General features: G+C 43.8%; 1 protein-coding gene and 1 pseudogene across 1 annotated transcript in view; one reads left to right on the forward strand and one right to left on the reverse strand.

Annotated features, from left to right (window-relative positions):
* The window catches only part of BCAR3 (BCAR3 adaptor protein, NSP family member), a 250806-nt gene that overhangs the window by 48409 nt on the left and 186687 nt on the right, over positions 1-15710 (forward strand). The gene's annotated exons all lie outside the window — the stretch shown is intronic.
* LOC126071367 (GTP-binding protein SAR1b-like) lies at positions 13938-14563 on the reverse strand (annotated as a pseudogene).

Genomic DNA, 15710 nt, shown 5'->3' on the forward strand with positions numbered 1-15710 from the left:
TTTATGGAGTTAAGCAGAATATTCATCTTCTTTCCAATTCTACTCGCTATGAAGGAGGTGGAATTTCAACAAGTGCCCTTTTCTTCAATTGCTTTCTTTATATGGTGGCATTTTGGCAAGAGGATCTCTTTTCTGTGTGGCAACATTTCTGAAATAGTTCTATGTGGGTTTTGTTGTTTGTTTGTTTTCTAAATAGTAGGTTTACCAAAAAAGCTCCCTGTTTCAATTTACAAAATAAGGTACTTCAGCAGAAACGTAGGATGGTCTTGTCAGTGTTTTTAAACACAAGAGATTTTTAGTGCCAGGGATTTTATTCCAGTCTAATTCAGCCTGGAGAAGAGTTTCTTTGACTAAAAAGACAACAAGAATGGAATCTGTTTATAATGGGTGGAATCCACATATGGAAGACTGTGGTAAAAAAAAAAAAAAAAGGAAAGAAAAACCAAACCCATTGGGGTTGAGTTGATTCCAACTCATAGCAACCCTATAGGAAAGAGTAGAACTGCCCCATACAGTTTCCAAGGAGCGCCTGGTGGATTCAAACTGCTAACATTTTGGTTAGCAGCCATAGCTCTTAACCTTTATGCCACCAGGGTTTCCAAGACTGTGGTAAATAGGTGTAAATTCCACTTAAGCAGGCCTAGGCACTCAAGCCAATTAGAGAAAATGGAACCTGACAGATGGAGAGAAGCTTACTAGGGTCCCCTGGGAGTACAGCCCTTGTGAGGAACACTTAACCAAGATTTGGGAGATTATTAGAAACCATTAGTACCTGTCAACCACTATCAAGAGTGCTTCTTGTTTTGAATCTTAAACCCTAGCCCTCACTTTCTCCCTAAGATTATGAAAGGTCAGGTTTTGGTGGCAAATTTTGAATTCTCTGTTTGCTAAAATTTCGTTCTAAAAAGCTCCTTGGATTATAGCAGGAGGGAAGAATCCCACAATCTTAATGGCTCTCGCCTTCATTTTTTTCTGCTGCTGCAATTTCCTGGTTTGCAAATTATTCTACCAAAGAGATGTCTTGACTCATAACACCCTGCACCACCCTTCTCCCCTTTCCAGTGCCGTGAATAAACTCAAAAGGATGTCTTTTTTTCCTTCTTAATGTTTTATTTTGTTGTTGCTGCTGAGAATGTGTCGTCATTGTTGTTAGGTGCCATCAAATCGGTTCCAACTCATAGCAATCCTATGTACAACAGAACGAAACACCGCCCAGTCCTGCGCGGTCCTCACACTTGTTATTATGCTTGAGCCCACTGTTGCAGCCACTTTGTCAATCCATGTTGTTGAGGGTCTTCTCTTTTTCGCTGACCCTCTACTTTACCAAGCATAATGTCCAAAGTATGTGAGACGTGGTCTCGCCATCCTTGCTTCTACAGAGCATTCTGGTCTTACTTCCTCCTAGACAGATTTGTTCATTCTTTTGCATGGTATGTTCGATGTTCTTAGTCAACACCACAATTTAAAGGTGTCAATTCTTTTTCGGTCTTCCTTATTCATTGGGCAGCTTTCGCATGCATATGAGGTGATTGAAAGTATCGTGGCTTGGTTCAGGCGCACCTTAGTCTTCAAGGTGACATCTTTGCTTTTGAACACCTTAAAGAGATCTTTTGCAGCAGATTTGCCCAATGCAATGCGTCGTTTGATATCTGACTACTGCTTCCATGAGTGTTGATTGTGGATCTAAGTAAAATGAAATCCTCCATAAATTCAATCTTTTCTCCATTTATCAAGATGTTGCTTGCTGGCCCAGTTGTGAGGATTTTTGTTTACTTTGAGGTATAATCCATACTGAAGGCTGTAGTCTTTGATTTTCATCAGTAAATGCTTCAAGTCTTCTTCCCTTTCAGCAAGCAAGGCTGTGTCGTCTGCATATTGGAGGTTGTTAATGAGTCTTCCTCCAATCCTGATGCCCCATTTTTCTTCATATAGTCCAGCTTCTATATGAAGAGAATATACACAGCAAAATGTGTATATATTGAGAATACATACAGTAAAAACATACCGCAAGTTTCTGCATGTACAATTCAGTGACATAGATTACAATCTTCAAGTCATGTAACCATTCTCATCTCCTTTTCTGAGTTGTTCTTCCCCCACTAACATAAACTCACTGTCCCTAACGTTCCTATCTAATCTTCCGAGTTGCTGTTGTCAAGCAACAGGACATCTTAAAGGTTGGATAGATACACGGGCTCTGGTTTAAGTCAGGGCTCCATCACCTACCATCTCTCTGTGTTATTTGGACAAGTTATTTAATGTCTGTGAAGCCAGTTTTTTTTTTTTTCTGTTAATATGCATTCCCTGAAGCCTTATTGTAAGAATAAAATAAAATGATAGCTGACACTTACTGAGCACCTGCTATGTGCCAGGCATTGTTCTAAGTGCTTGATGAATATTAACTCATTTAATTCTCATAGCAACCTTATGAAGTGTTTTTATTACTCCCATCTTACTGATGAGGAAACTGAGGCACAGAGAGGTTAGGTAACTTTCTGTTGGTCATAGAACTATTAAGTGTCAGAAGGAGGCTTCACATCCAGGCAGGCTGACCTGAGTCCATGAGCATAGTATTGCACTGCCACGCCTTCTTGGAGGTTTCAGGCACTGTCCTAGACTCTCATCTATTACTATTCACTTGTTCTTCCCAAGTTGCAAGCTGGTATCTTAGTCTAGCTCCCCTGCCATTGCTGTCATTGGGATGTTGCAGGGGGTGTGGGGCACAAACACCACCACCAACAACAACTGACAGGAGTTAGAACTTCCTGCATATACCGGCATCTTGAATTACATCTCTGGCTCTGGTGAGCATATTTTCTGAAGGCGTCTGGCAGATTTGGGTGCTAGTCACTTGATATCAGCCAAGCAAGAAATCTAGAGCAGAGACAAGCAGGCAGAAGGCCAAGATCTAAGCGTCATCATCTGTGGCTGTTATCAATAAAGCCGGTGGCAGAGGATGTGGAAGTCAGCAGGAGTGCTTTTATCCCAGGGCTGAACACAAAGCTGTCAGCTGGAAACACAGCCAGTGCTCCAGGGTAATTCCTAACTTCCTATTAGAAATAAACAAAAGCCAGCCCTACTGAATTTTCCAATCAGTCCCTTGGGTTGGCAGCCTGCCTCTAATGCCTATCACCTAAGAGAGCAGAGATATTAGACCAGGCCACTGGACTAGAACAAAAAGGATGGGAAAGGCCATCCCCTGCTTGACCTCTGCTCCTCGGAGGGACTGATCTGGTGGGAATCCAGATGCAGCAGGGTTTGGGGGACAGGAAGGGGAGGGGCTGGGCAGGAAGACAAAGGAAGGGAAAGAACACTGAGGGAGCAGAGGGGAGAAGCCCAAGGACCCCCTTCTGGCTGTGGTCCCCCTGCAGTTCATGGGAAGTCCCAGGATCCTTCAGGAGCCCACTGATCACGTCCATCTTTGGGTGAGAGCAGCTCCAGCCCTGGCAGGCTGGGGGCGGGGGTGAGGGGCTTCTGGCTGAGGGTTTAATGGCTATTCTCTGTGAGACTAAAATGGACAGCCCCAGTTTGTGGCCAAGGCCGGAAGGCTCTCTCTCTATAGCATGACCTTTGGGTTTGTGCTATTTACGCCTGGGTCTGTGGGAAAGAACTTTCTGGACAAAATAACTGTCCTAGGCCTGACATGTCACATCTGGCAGCTGTTGTCAGCTTTTTATGTTACAATGAGCAGCCTTCTGGGTGAGAAGATACCCGTCTGATTTGATTCAACTTTTCTCCCAAAATCAAAATTCCTATTTGTGGTTTCTTGTCAGCACTTCACAAGTTTACGTTTGTTACAAGGCGGCATTTCAGAAGCTCTTTTCTTCTTCCCAGTGCTATGCTCGCATACCCTAAGGGCAGGACTGGCTATGTAATTTGCGGGGCCCAGTGCAAAACGAAAGTGCAGGGACTAAACCATTTGCCGGGACTGGAGCCCCAGTGATGCAGTAGTTAAAAGCTCAGCTGTTAACCAAAAGGTCGGCAGTTCGAATCCACTGCCCGTTCCTTGGAAACTCTATGGGGCAGTTCAATTCTGTCCTATATGGTCCCTATGAGCTGGAAACGGATTTAACCACTTGCCATCAAGTTGATGCCGACTCATGGCAACCCTATATGTAGCAGAGTAGACTGTGCTCCATAGGGCTTTCAATGGCTGATTTTTCAGAAGTAGATCACTGTCCTTTCTTCCAAAGGTGCCTCTGGGTGGATTTGAACCTCCAACCTTTATTTAGCCACTGAGCATGTTAACTGTTTGCACCACTCAGGTAATCTATCTTAGGATCTGTTGTTGGTAGGTGTGATGAGTCAATTTTGACTCACAGCAACCCCATGTGACAGAGTTGAACTGCCTAGGCTGTAATCTTTACCGAAGCAGCTCGCCAGGTCTTTCTCAGAATCACTGGGTGGGTTCGAACTGCCAAAATTTTAGTTAGCAGCTTAGGGTTCATCTGTTGTGACAATAGGGTTGTCTTAGGATTAAAAAAAAAAAAAAACCCATTGCCTTTGAGTCGATTCTGACTTATAGCCCCTATAGGGCTGAGTTGAGCTGTCCCATAGTTTCCAAGGAGCGCCTGGTGGATTTGAACTGCCGGCTTTTTGGTTAGCAGCTAAGGTCTTAACCACTGTGCTACCAGGGCTCCACCTTAGGGTTTAGGAGGCTGAATTTCCACAGGCAAGGTTAACCAAGTCAAAGATTACACAGTATGTACATTTTCAGTCATTTTTTATTTTTTAAAGATTACAAAAACTTATTAGAAAATCAAAACAAAGGTTTTAATCAATCATTACTGATTATAAAAATATACAAGATCATGAATTCAGGAGATATGAATATTTAGGCAATTCACTCATTAATACCTTTTTTTTTTGTTTTCTTTTTTAAAACTGTATTGTGCTTTAGGTGAAAGTTTACAGAACAAATTAGTTTCTTATTCAAAAATGTACACGCAAATTGCTTTGTAACATTGGTTATAATTGCCAAAATGTGTCAGCGCTCTCCCTTTTTCCACTCGGGTTCCCTGTGTCTATCCTGTCCCTTCCTGAGTTCTTAATCTTTGCTTTTGGGCAGGTGTTGACTTTTTGGTCTTGAATACTTGACTGATCTAAGAAGCATGTTCCTCACGTGTGTTATTGTTTTATAGGCCTGTCTAATCTTCGGCTGAAAGGTGAACTTTGAAGTGGCTTTAGTTCTGAGTTAGAAGGGTATCTGGGGCATAGTCTTGGGGGAACATTTGCCTGGTTTTAATCATTATTTAATAGAACTTTTTTTTTTTTTTGAGTAGAACTGCATTCTCATCTCCTAGGCTTCTCTGTGGCTTAGATGCATCCTCTTAACTGTAGCAGGGGTCATGAAAGGGTGTGGCAGTTCCCACGTAGTCATGTGGATCAGGATAGGACTCATTCCCAGAGGAAGGGAAGTGCATCACACAGTTGTACAGCTAGCAACCTGGGAGCCAAAATCTTGGAGATTAACACATACAGCAGTGAGGGAGCAAGAAGTTCAGTATGTGACAGTCAAGTCAAAGTTGGAATTCCAGGCCATGGTGGTACAATGGTTAAGTAGTTGGCTGCTAGCCTAAAGGTTGCTGGTTCAAACCCACCCAGTGGCTCCAGCTCCATGGGAGTGAGACCTGGTAATCCGCTTCTGAAAAGATCAGCTTTGAAAACGCTGACTCATAGCAGCCCTACAGGGTTTACCAAGGAGCGCCTGGTGGATTTGAACTGCTGACCTTTTGGTTCGCAGCTGTAGCACTTAACCACTATGCCACCAGGGTTTCCCACACTATGAGTCAATTCAAGGGCACCTAACGACAACAGAGGTGGTGCCAGGTTTAGTTGCCTGGGTGGGGTCAGGGAAACACGTCATCTTCAGAGAACTGAGGTGAAGACTTCACCTCCCTCCTTCTCCCGTGGTTCCTGTTTTCTGGCCCTGTTAACCCTTGTGCACCTGGACAATTCTTTCTAGGGTTGCCAGATTTAGCAAATAAAAACACAGGGCGTCCAGTTAAATTTGAATTTCAGATAAACAACGAATAATTTTTAGTATAAGCATTACACGGGACGTAATTATACTAAAGTGTTATTTGTTGTATGTATGTCCCGGGTAATACTTACACAAAAAATTACTCATTGTTTATCTGAAATTCAAATTTACCCTGATGCCCTGTATTTTAGCTTCTCCACGGCTATACACGCTCCCAGACCCAATGCTTCTTCCAGCATCTTCTTCCAGCAGCCTGTCATGGACTTGGCTGTTGGTCCACCCTGTCCTGCCCAGCCCTCTGTGACAGACTCCACAGGCATGCCGTCGGAAAAGCCGTTAACTGCTCTGGAAGACACCAGTGCCAGGCAGAGGCGCCTCCCTGGCCACCTGAAGCCAGCTCCCTTGGCCACAGCACATTCCTTTCCAGCTCAGCTCATCCTTGGCGCTAAGACCAGCAGTGGACGGAGGATGGAGCACCAGCGTAGCTCAATCACTGGCTGGCACAGTGGGCTCAGTGGGTTCAGACTGTGGTTGGGTATTGGAGGTGCTTGATAGACAAGTTCTCCTCCTCAATGTAGTTTCATTTTTAATCTCCCTTTTTGGAAATAAGCATGAAAAGTATTGAATGTCAGGAATGTGCACATTTCTTTATAGTATGTCATTTAATCCTCACAACAGCCCTATGAGGTGAGAAATATTGTCCCGATTTTGCAGATGAGAAAACTGAGGTGCCATGATCCTACTATGGGCATGTGCCAGAGACTGAATTTGAACACGGGTCTTCTAAATCCAAGTCTATGCTCTATTACTGGACAATTTCACCATTGGCCACTCAAGCCAGAAACTTTTGAATAATTAATTGTTCATACCTCACTCTCTCCAATCTAATCCCTAAATTCTTATGTATCTGCCACTGAAATGCCTCTCATACCACTATTTCTCTGATCCAGACACCCACAAGGGTGATCTTCCTGCTTCAAGAATTTCCTGTCTCCAGCTCATCCATTCATTGCTCAAAAATTTGCTTTCTGAGAAGCAAATCTGACCACAGCACTCCCCAACTTGAAAATGGTCACATACCCACATGGCCTACAGTGATGGTTCTCAAACTTTAGTGTGCAGAAGGATCACCTGGGGAGCTTTATAAAATTCAGATTACAGGGCCCCAGAGATTCTGAATCAGTAGGTGCGGAGCAAGGCCCAGGAGTCTGCATTTCAACAAGATCAAGATGATTCTGACGCAGATAGTCCATAGACCACACTTTGAGAAAGGTCTATAGGATAAAATCCAAAATCCTAACATGGCATTTAAGAATCCTCACAGTCTGGTCCCATTTCTATTTTCAGTGTCATCATCCAATTTTCCAACCCCGGTCAATAAGCCTGTATGCAGCCACCTGGACCCCTCACCTCTCCTCCCACACCTGTGTAGGTCACAATGAGATGGTTAAGGATCAGGGCTCTGGAGCCTGATTGGGCAATTACTTAACCTCCCTATGACTCAGTTTTCTCATCCATAAAGTGGGATGACATTCTTACCATAAGGTTGTTAGAAGGAATTAAAGACTTCTAACTGTATGTTGTTGAACAGGCTTCAGTGGCGCTTCCAGACTAAGACCGAGTAGGAAGAAAGTCCTACCAATCTACTTCTAAAAATCAGCCAATGAAAAGCCAATAGATCACGATGACCCAATTCATTGTGCATGGGGTCTCCATGAGTCAGGGGCTGGCTCATCAGCAGCTAACAACTGTGAAGCACTTGGATCGGAACTTGGCACATAGAAATCACTCAATGAAAGTTAGCTATTATTATGCTTTACTTGTATAGCTTTGCTCATTTTGCCTCCTTTTCAAGGGATTTGCTCCTTCCTTTTATCAACTGGTGGCGTAGTGGTTAAGTGCTACAGCTGCTAACCAAAAGGTCGGCGATTGAATCCGCCAGGCGCTCCTTGGAAACTCTACGGAGCAGTTCTACTCCGTCCTATAGGGTAGCTATGAGTCGGAGTTGACTCGATGGCAGTGGGTTTGGTTTGGGTTTTATCAACCGGAAAAATTCCTTTCATCCTTCAAGATCCAATTTAAAAAGCCGTTATTTCTGTGAAATCTTACTGGGCTCTCTTAGGTCCCATTCATTACTATTCCTGGTCCATTCCCCTGTAATTATTGCCTTGGTTCTTTGTTCACGCTATGATACTGTGCTAGGTAACCCCGTGTATTTCTGTCTACACGCATGAACTGCATGAGGACACCAACCTTTCTACAGGGCTTAGTGTAATACCTGACATATTTTATAATAAACTCCTCATCACCACTCCTCATTTCATAAAATTGGATTCTCAATCTAGGATGTTGAAATTGAATTTTGTGAGCTTTTTCTTAATTTGAAGTCCCTGGGTGTACAAACAGTTTAATGTACTTGGCTGCTATCCAAAAAGGCTGGTGATTAGAGTCCCCCCAGAGATACCTTGGAAGAAAGGCCCAGCAATCTACTTCCCCAAACTCAGCCATTGAAAGCCCTACAGAGCACAGTTCTACTCTGACACACATGTGGTCGCCGTGAGTCACAGTCATTTCGATGGCAACTAGTTACTGGTTGGTTTCTTAATTTAACTCAATAATTATACTATTAGCTCATCTTTCTTCCCACCTCTTCTTGCCACTTTCTCTCCCAAATTCTCCCAGTTTTATCACTCTGGTTGGTCTGCAAGGACTAGCCTGACTGGATTTTTTTTGCATTCCAAATGCCTTATTTAGGAGCTACCGCTCACCACATATTTGATCCCACCCACTCGCAGACACAGCCCATAATTCTGGCAGCAGGAATGGTCTTCCTGTGTTCTGCCTACTGAATCCACAGCTGCTGTGCTTCGTGTAGATGTATCTGTCTCATAAGGCAGTGTGGCTGCTACCAGCGAATACTGGGAGCTTGTGTGGTGGTTCAAGTCAGAGAACTCAACTATCTTGGGCCAAAGAATCTTCTTTTCTGTCTCAGAATACCCTCCCAGGACAACTTTATCCAGTAATACAGGTGCTATCTATTGAGCTTCTCATGCACCTACAAAATTTTTTGATAAGCACCTTTCTAAAAAAGCAAACAAAAAACTGCAAAATCTAAATTGATAAATGTTTAACTAAATGTCTACAAAATGTAATTACCATGCCAGCTAGTCAACTGCAGGTGAATTCAACTCTTACATAGTTGTATGTTATCTTTTGTGTGGGATGAGAGTATCTTTTAATAATTTTTGATATGGGATGTAGTCTCCAAAAGTAAAAGTGCCTGATGCCCATGAAGGTCTTAAAATGGCCCTGTGTTGCCAGCTGCGATGGAGCTCACAGCTTTGAGGGGCATGCACATGTGGGGTGGGAGAAGAAGATCCTAACCAGGTTAGTCAGATCAGGAGCGTCACCTGGGATGATGACAAAATCATCCTACAATTCTGGCTTCTGGTAGCAGTTCAGCATATGAAAGAACATGTCTATAGAAGGCAGCTTCTCAGCTTTTAGCATTGGACACTGACCAGAACAGAGGGTACGCCAGAGTCTCAGATCCTCCAAACCTGGAGGGCCTAGAATTCACATTGTTCTTATTTCACCAACAAATATTTACTGAGCCCCCAGATACCCTTTTAGCTCAGTAATCAAGTCACTCTCAAGGTTCATCCTTCAGTCAAAGATTGGACAGGCCCATAAAACAAAACAAGACTGAAGGGGCACACCAGTCCAGGGCAAGGACTGGAAGGGAGGGAACAGGAGAGCTGGTAATAGGGAACCCAAGGTTGAGAAGGGAGGATGTTGACATATCATGGGGTTGTTAACCAATGTTGTAAGACAATATGTGTAATAACTGTTTAATGAGAGACCAGTTTGTTCGGTAAACCTTCATTTAAAGTACAATTTTTAAAAAAAGGAAAAAAATATTTACTTAGCCTTTACCATGTACCTAGTGCTGGGGAATACAGCAGTGAATGAGATAGAGACAGCCCTGTCCTCAGGGAGCTTTCAGTCCAGTTATGAAAACAAACCTTGAACAGCTAATCACAAGTGGAAGAAGATCAAAAAGGGAAGTCCAGGGTAGTATGAGGTGCTAATCTAGTCTGGGGTCAGGGAGGAACTGACATTTAATGTGATAACTGAAAGGTGAGTGTTATAGATTGAATTGTGCCTCCCCCCAAAATATGTGCTAAAATCTAGCCCCTCCATAAATATGATTCTATTTAGAAATAGGGTTTTGTGTGTGTGTATGTGTTAATGAGGTCATACCAAAGTAGGGTGGGTTCTAAACCTAATCATTTCTGAGTTACGAAGAGCAGACTAGACACAGAGATGCACACAAGGGGAAGACAGAGTCCAAGAACCAAAAAATGCCAAAGATCGCTGGCAGACAGCAGAAACTAGGAGAGAGACTCACAGAAGGAATTGACACAGCTGAGACACTGATTTGGACTTTTAGCCTTCAGAACTCTGAGAAAATAAATTTCTGTTCTTTAAAGCCACCCACTTGTGGTATTTCTGTTACAGCAGCACTAGCAAACCAAGACAATGAGTAGGAGCTAGCCATGGGAAAAATGTTTCACACAGAAAGCTCCTGGGATGCTTTAAACCTGGTATCAGAAGGCCCACTCTTCTGCAGGCCCTCTAGGTGAACACAATAAGAACTCAGAGTCCTTGCCTTGGCGTCCTGATTTGCCTTGAGTTCTGCTGGAACTCCAGCTGCCTCTGCCCATTTCACCGGGGCCCCACCCTGCCTGGATGTCACAGCCTCTGCCCATGATGGCTGGCCCCTGGGCTATGCAGAGCTGTAAGGCTGCCACTACCTGTTTACAAGCATCACCACTGCCTGGAACATCATGCCTCCACTCACCCCAACTCACCCCATCTCACCCCCTCGGAGGCCAGCCCCGGCCAGATCATGCCCTCGTGTGCCATCCCTCCAGCTTCTGTGACTGCGGGAGGCAGCCCTAGTGCAGCTCCACTGTATCCCTCTAGCTCGTGCCCACGGTTCAAGCATGCCATGTGGAGAAGCCCACAGTAATGCTGGTGTCACAGGGCAGTGTTTCCCAAAGTAGGGAATCCAACAAACACTAGAAATACGTCCATGCACCCCAGTTTGAAAGGAACCCTGGTGGCGCAATGGTTAAGCACTTGGCTGCTAATCGAAAGGTCAGCGGTTCAAACCCACCCAGTGGCTCTTTGGGAGAAAGAGCTGGGGGATATTACAGCCTAGAAAATCCTATGAGGCAGTTCTACTCTATCACACGGGGTCACTATGAGTTGAAATCAACTCAACAGCACCCAGCAACAATGACTCCAATTTGAGGAACACATTAAAAGATAAATGCAGGCACTCTAGATGACTGAGCTGATGTGAAGTTTCAAGGCACACTTAACCCTGGGGGTATCAGGCAAATGTTATAAAATGTTTAATTTTTTGGATTAGCATCAAAATGGATTTTTTAAAAATTAAAAATTTTTATAGGGAACTATAAAAAATTACCCTAGGATACATTCTAGGACTTCTGAGGGGTTTATAGACCCAACTTTGAAAAAAATACAGCCTTAGAATATAGACAGGAGTCCCTGGGTGGTGCAAACATTTACCACACTCAGCTGCTAACTGACAGGTTGGAGGTTTGAGTTCACCCAGAGTGACCTCAGAAGAAAGCCCTGTTGATCTACTTCTGAAAAATCAACCATTGAAAACCGTATGGGGTACAGTTCAGCTATGACACACATGAAATCACCATGAGTCAGTAGCAACTTGACAGCAACTGGTTTACTGGAAAGTATACAGAACACCTTATTTTTCTGGCCCTCAGATTTCTTGTCTCAGAAGTGGGTTCACATTGTCCACCTCTTATATACATCCCAGATATTGGAAATATCTATTGGGTGTGGTATGTCAAACACTTTGAACTACACCCAAAGATGCCATGTAATTTAAAATGTGTATTATTGTTATCTGTCTTTATCCTCTCTGCCAGCTGAGAGAGACGGCCAGCCTGTTTGTCCAGCAGCCGGAACTTTCTCCTCCGATAAAGACGCAGTTGTTCCAACTCTCCCTGAAGAAATGAGAGAAGGCCAAATTGCTCACGAGAAGCCACTGGTTTCTATTGCTCAGAGGCTGGACTTCGGTTTTAGGTTCTGTTTTTCAAATTGACTTGTCTACTCAATGTCAATGGGTTATTATGACTATGTGGCCTAATGCTTGGAAGGAAAAAAGATGTCTGAGTAATATTTAAACTATACTAGGCCCTGAAAGCTGGCAATGGGGAGTCCAAGGTCAAGAAGAGGGCAGTGTTGACAAGTCGTGGGGTTGGCAACCAATGTCACATAACAATGCACGTATTGATTGTTTAATGAGAAACTAGTTTGCTCTGTAAACCTTCATCTAAAGTACAGTAAATTTTTTAAAAAAAGAATTAGATAAATGAATGTGCCAATGGCTCTGAGCAAATGAAAACCTCTGAAAAAGGGTAAAACACACACACACACACACTCACACACACCTGTGTGTACATGTGTGAACACACATGTGCACACACGTGCATGTTATATATGTATGCATGATGCACACTCACATACACACACGTGCACACACACACACATGCACAAAAACAGGCACCACCCATTCCTGCTGAAGTCACTGGGTGGAGGAAACTGCACTGGTCTATGTTTATTTGCACTGTGGCTTTCATCTGAGGAGTTCAAAGCTCCTTAAGGCAGGGTTATTAATGTTCATCACCCCCCAGTGAGGCTGGCAGAGAGATGCTGCAGGGCAGCTCCGCCGAGGCTGCCACAATGAGGTCCTGTCCGAGGCCCCAGTAAAACCCAGCGTGTCCCCCTCTACCAGTTACTGTTGACTCGACTCTGACTCGTGGCAACCCCATGTGTGTCGGAGTAGAACTGTGTCCCGTAGGGTCTTCAATGGCTGATTTTTTGGAAGTAGGTCACTAGACCTTGCTTCTGAGGACCCCTAGGTGATCTTGAACCTCCAACCTTTTGGTTAGCAGTTGAGTATATTAACCATTTGCACCACTGAGTCCCTCTCTAGGCCCAGCCTTATCCCACACCAGCCTTCTTCCTGAACACCATCCTCCTGTTCCTGTCCCCAGTCGCTGTTTCGTCCTTAGCCCCTTCTCAACAGTCCTGCCCACACTGTCTGTGAGGCTGGAGGAAGGGAGTAAGGAAAACCAACGCCTCTTCCACACCAACATGCTAAGCCTGAGATCTTTCCTGTGGGTGTCATGGTTGGTGTGTTTGTGCTTGCAGGGAACTTGTCTTTAGAAGGGCCTGAGTAGGGTACAAATTTTCAGATCAGACTTAGAGCCTGGGGAGGAGCCATAACTGCCTTGAGAGGGGGTAGGGTTTGGAAAGTGAATATTTGGGATTTTCAGTGTGCTTATTTGTCAGGAACTTTTGTGTGTATGTGTGGCAAAATACACATAACTAAATTTGCCGTTTTAACTATTTATCTATTTATTGCCAAACATCAGAGTTTGTCTTATTGCATGACGTTTGCATTAAAAAAAAATTATTGAAAACTGTAAGGCACCATGCAATCATCAATAAACTAATTATTAACTATACACTTAAGATACGTGGACATATAATCTAAAATTTTAAAACAAGTTCCAAAAAAGTACATTAAAAAATGTAACATGATGAGTTTTTAAATATGGTTTATAGTTGTAGTTTTATGTTGCTAAAAAGTGCTTCAAATGTACTGCTGGAAAGATGCTCTTCAAAACGGTGCTGTGGGTAATGTCAGCTTATAAACCATAAAAATTAATTACTTTTATGAAAGTAGAGAGCTAACATTGTGATGTTCAAACTTACTTGAATCAGTTTTCAATTTTCACTCAAATTAACTTGAGAAAATATTAATAATCTAAAAAACATCTGTTTTATAACCAACAAAAGTCTATGAATTCAAGTTATGTATGCTGAGTGATCAAATCCCTGAGCAGGCCTGAATGGTGAGACCCAGAACCCATGCAGGTTGGTGCTGATTGATGTATTGTGCTATCCAGTGGAAGCCTTCTTCGTGGCCTTGCCTTTTGGGCACACTGCACACGAAGACTCCTAAAGGTCGGGCATTTAGTTCTTTCAGAGATATATTGCCCTTTCCTGTTGTCTAACTATATAAAGCAAACATCTCTCGTAACCTTTCTTCACTGATAATTGTCAGTCTTATTCTCAAGATCAGGATAGGCACATCTGTCATTAGTGAACAAGGTCCTCTTTTGAGTCTAACAGCCTTTCGTGGTCCGCACAATCCATCAGAAGTATGCTGCCATTGATAGCAGGAAGGTAGTTTTTCCACATTCTTTAGGCTTGAACATGTCCATCCAGATCAAAAGTTGTAAAAGTCATACCAGCAATGGCCAGTTCTTCTGAAGAGGGGTATAACGTTGGAACACACTATCCAAGTCTGTCATTTTGTAGCGAGTGTAGTGGTGGTGTTTTTCCCGCGTTATCCAATCCAAGAAATTCCAATTTACCACTTTTCTTATATAATCCTAAAAACTGTAGCACACTGCTGAAACCACTATAAATCCAGTGAAATACGAAGGTCATATCCAAATCTTAGAGAGTCTGCGACTGGAGAGAACTCAATCCCCAGCTTGGTGTCTGCGCTACACCCTCCAAGTCTGAACAGCACAGCTCGAAGCCTGCCCCATTTTAACCATTTTTAACTGTGCAATTCAATGGCATTAATTACATTTATAATGTTATGCAACCATTACCACCATCTGTTTCTGAAACTTTTTCATCACCCCAAACATCAGCAGAGATCGTTTACAAGCAGCCCGGAACCAGAGTCTAGTAAGAATCCCACATTCCTGAACTCCTTTCCGCTAGAAGACCTGATTCAATGCCGCAATGGTCCCAATTCTTTATTTTGTTTCACTGCTTCACTGGGGCCTCAGTTAGTAACCCGCTAACAGAAGGCTTTGGACATAGCACAAACTCTTCTCCCTCTGCAGCTATTGTCTGCATTTAGCTGATATTTGTCAAGGCAGAGAAGAAAGGGAAGGAGGCACCATTTGGTAGGGCGTGGAAAATATTGCAAGCCCTGGTGGCGCAGTGGTTAAGAGCTCAGCTGCTAACCAAAAGGTCAGCAGTTGGAACCCACCAGCCACTCCTTGCAAAACCCTCTGGGGCAGTCGTACTCTGCCTTATAGGGCTGCTATGGGTCGGAATCGACTTGACGGCAACGGGTTTGGTTTTTGTTTTTTTTGTAGGTATTGAGATACTGAGATTCTGAAGTTGCTGCCTGGAGAAGTCAGAGGATGGGAGGCGAGGAGATCTCTATTTCCTTCCACCTACCCCCACCTCTTACTGCCAACTTTTTGCCCCGTGTTGTTGTTGGTCTCACAAAGCGTCCTCTGGTATTGAATGTGTTGTCTAGGAACAGGTTTTACCTCAAGGGCCCTGTCCCATGCCATCAGTCCTGCTAATTTTGACTCCACAGTCTGAAGCCAATGCTGTGAACCTCTTTCTTTCCCCCGGATATGTCATTCGCTTTCTGTCTCTCTCCTACTTTCCCTGGAGCGTAAAGTCTCTGCTGGCCCTGTTAATAATAATAAGTCACCTGATGGGAGGCTTTCTCTTCTGCCTTGTTTGACGGCTTTGCCTGCCAGGCCCACTTCAGAGCCTCAACCAGGACTCTCTCCATTGTGGGCCACCTTGGGGTCTGGGCTGGGGCCCTCACTGCTTTCCT

The sequence above is a fragment of the Elephas maximus genome, chromosome 3, assembly GCF_024166365.1.
Source record: "Elephas maximus indicus isolate mEleMax1 chromosome 3, mEleMax1 primary haplotype, whole genome shotgun sequence".
Classification (NCBI taxonomy): Eukaryota; Metazoa; Chordata; class Mammalia; order Proboscidea; family Elephantidae; genus Elephas; species Elephas maximus.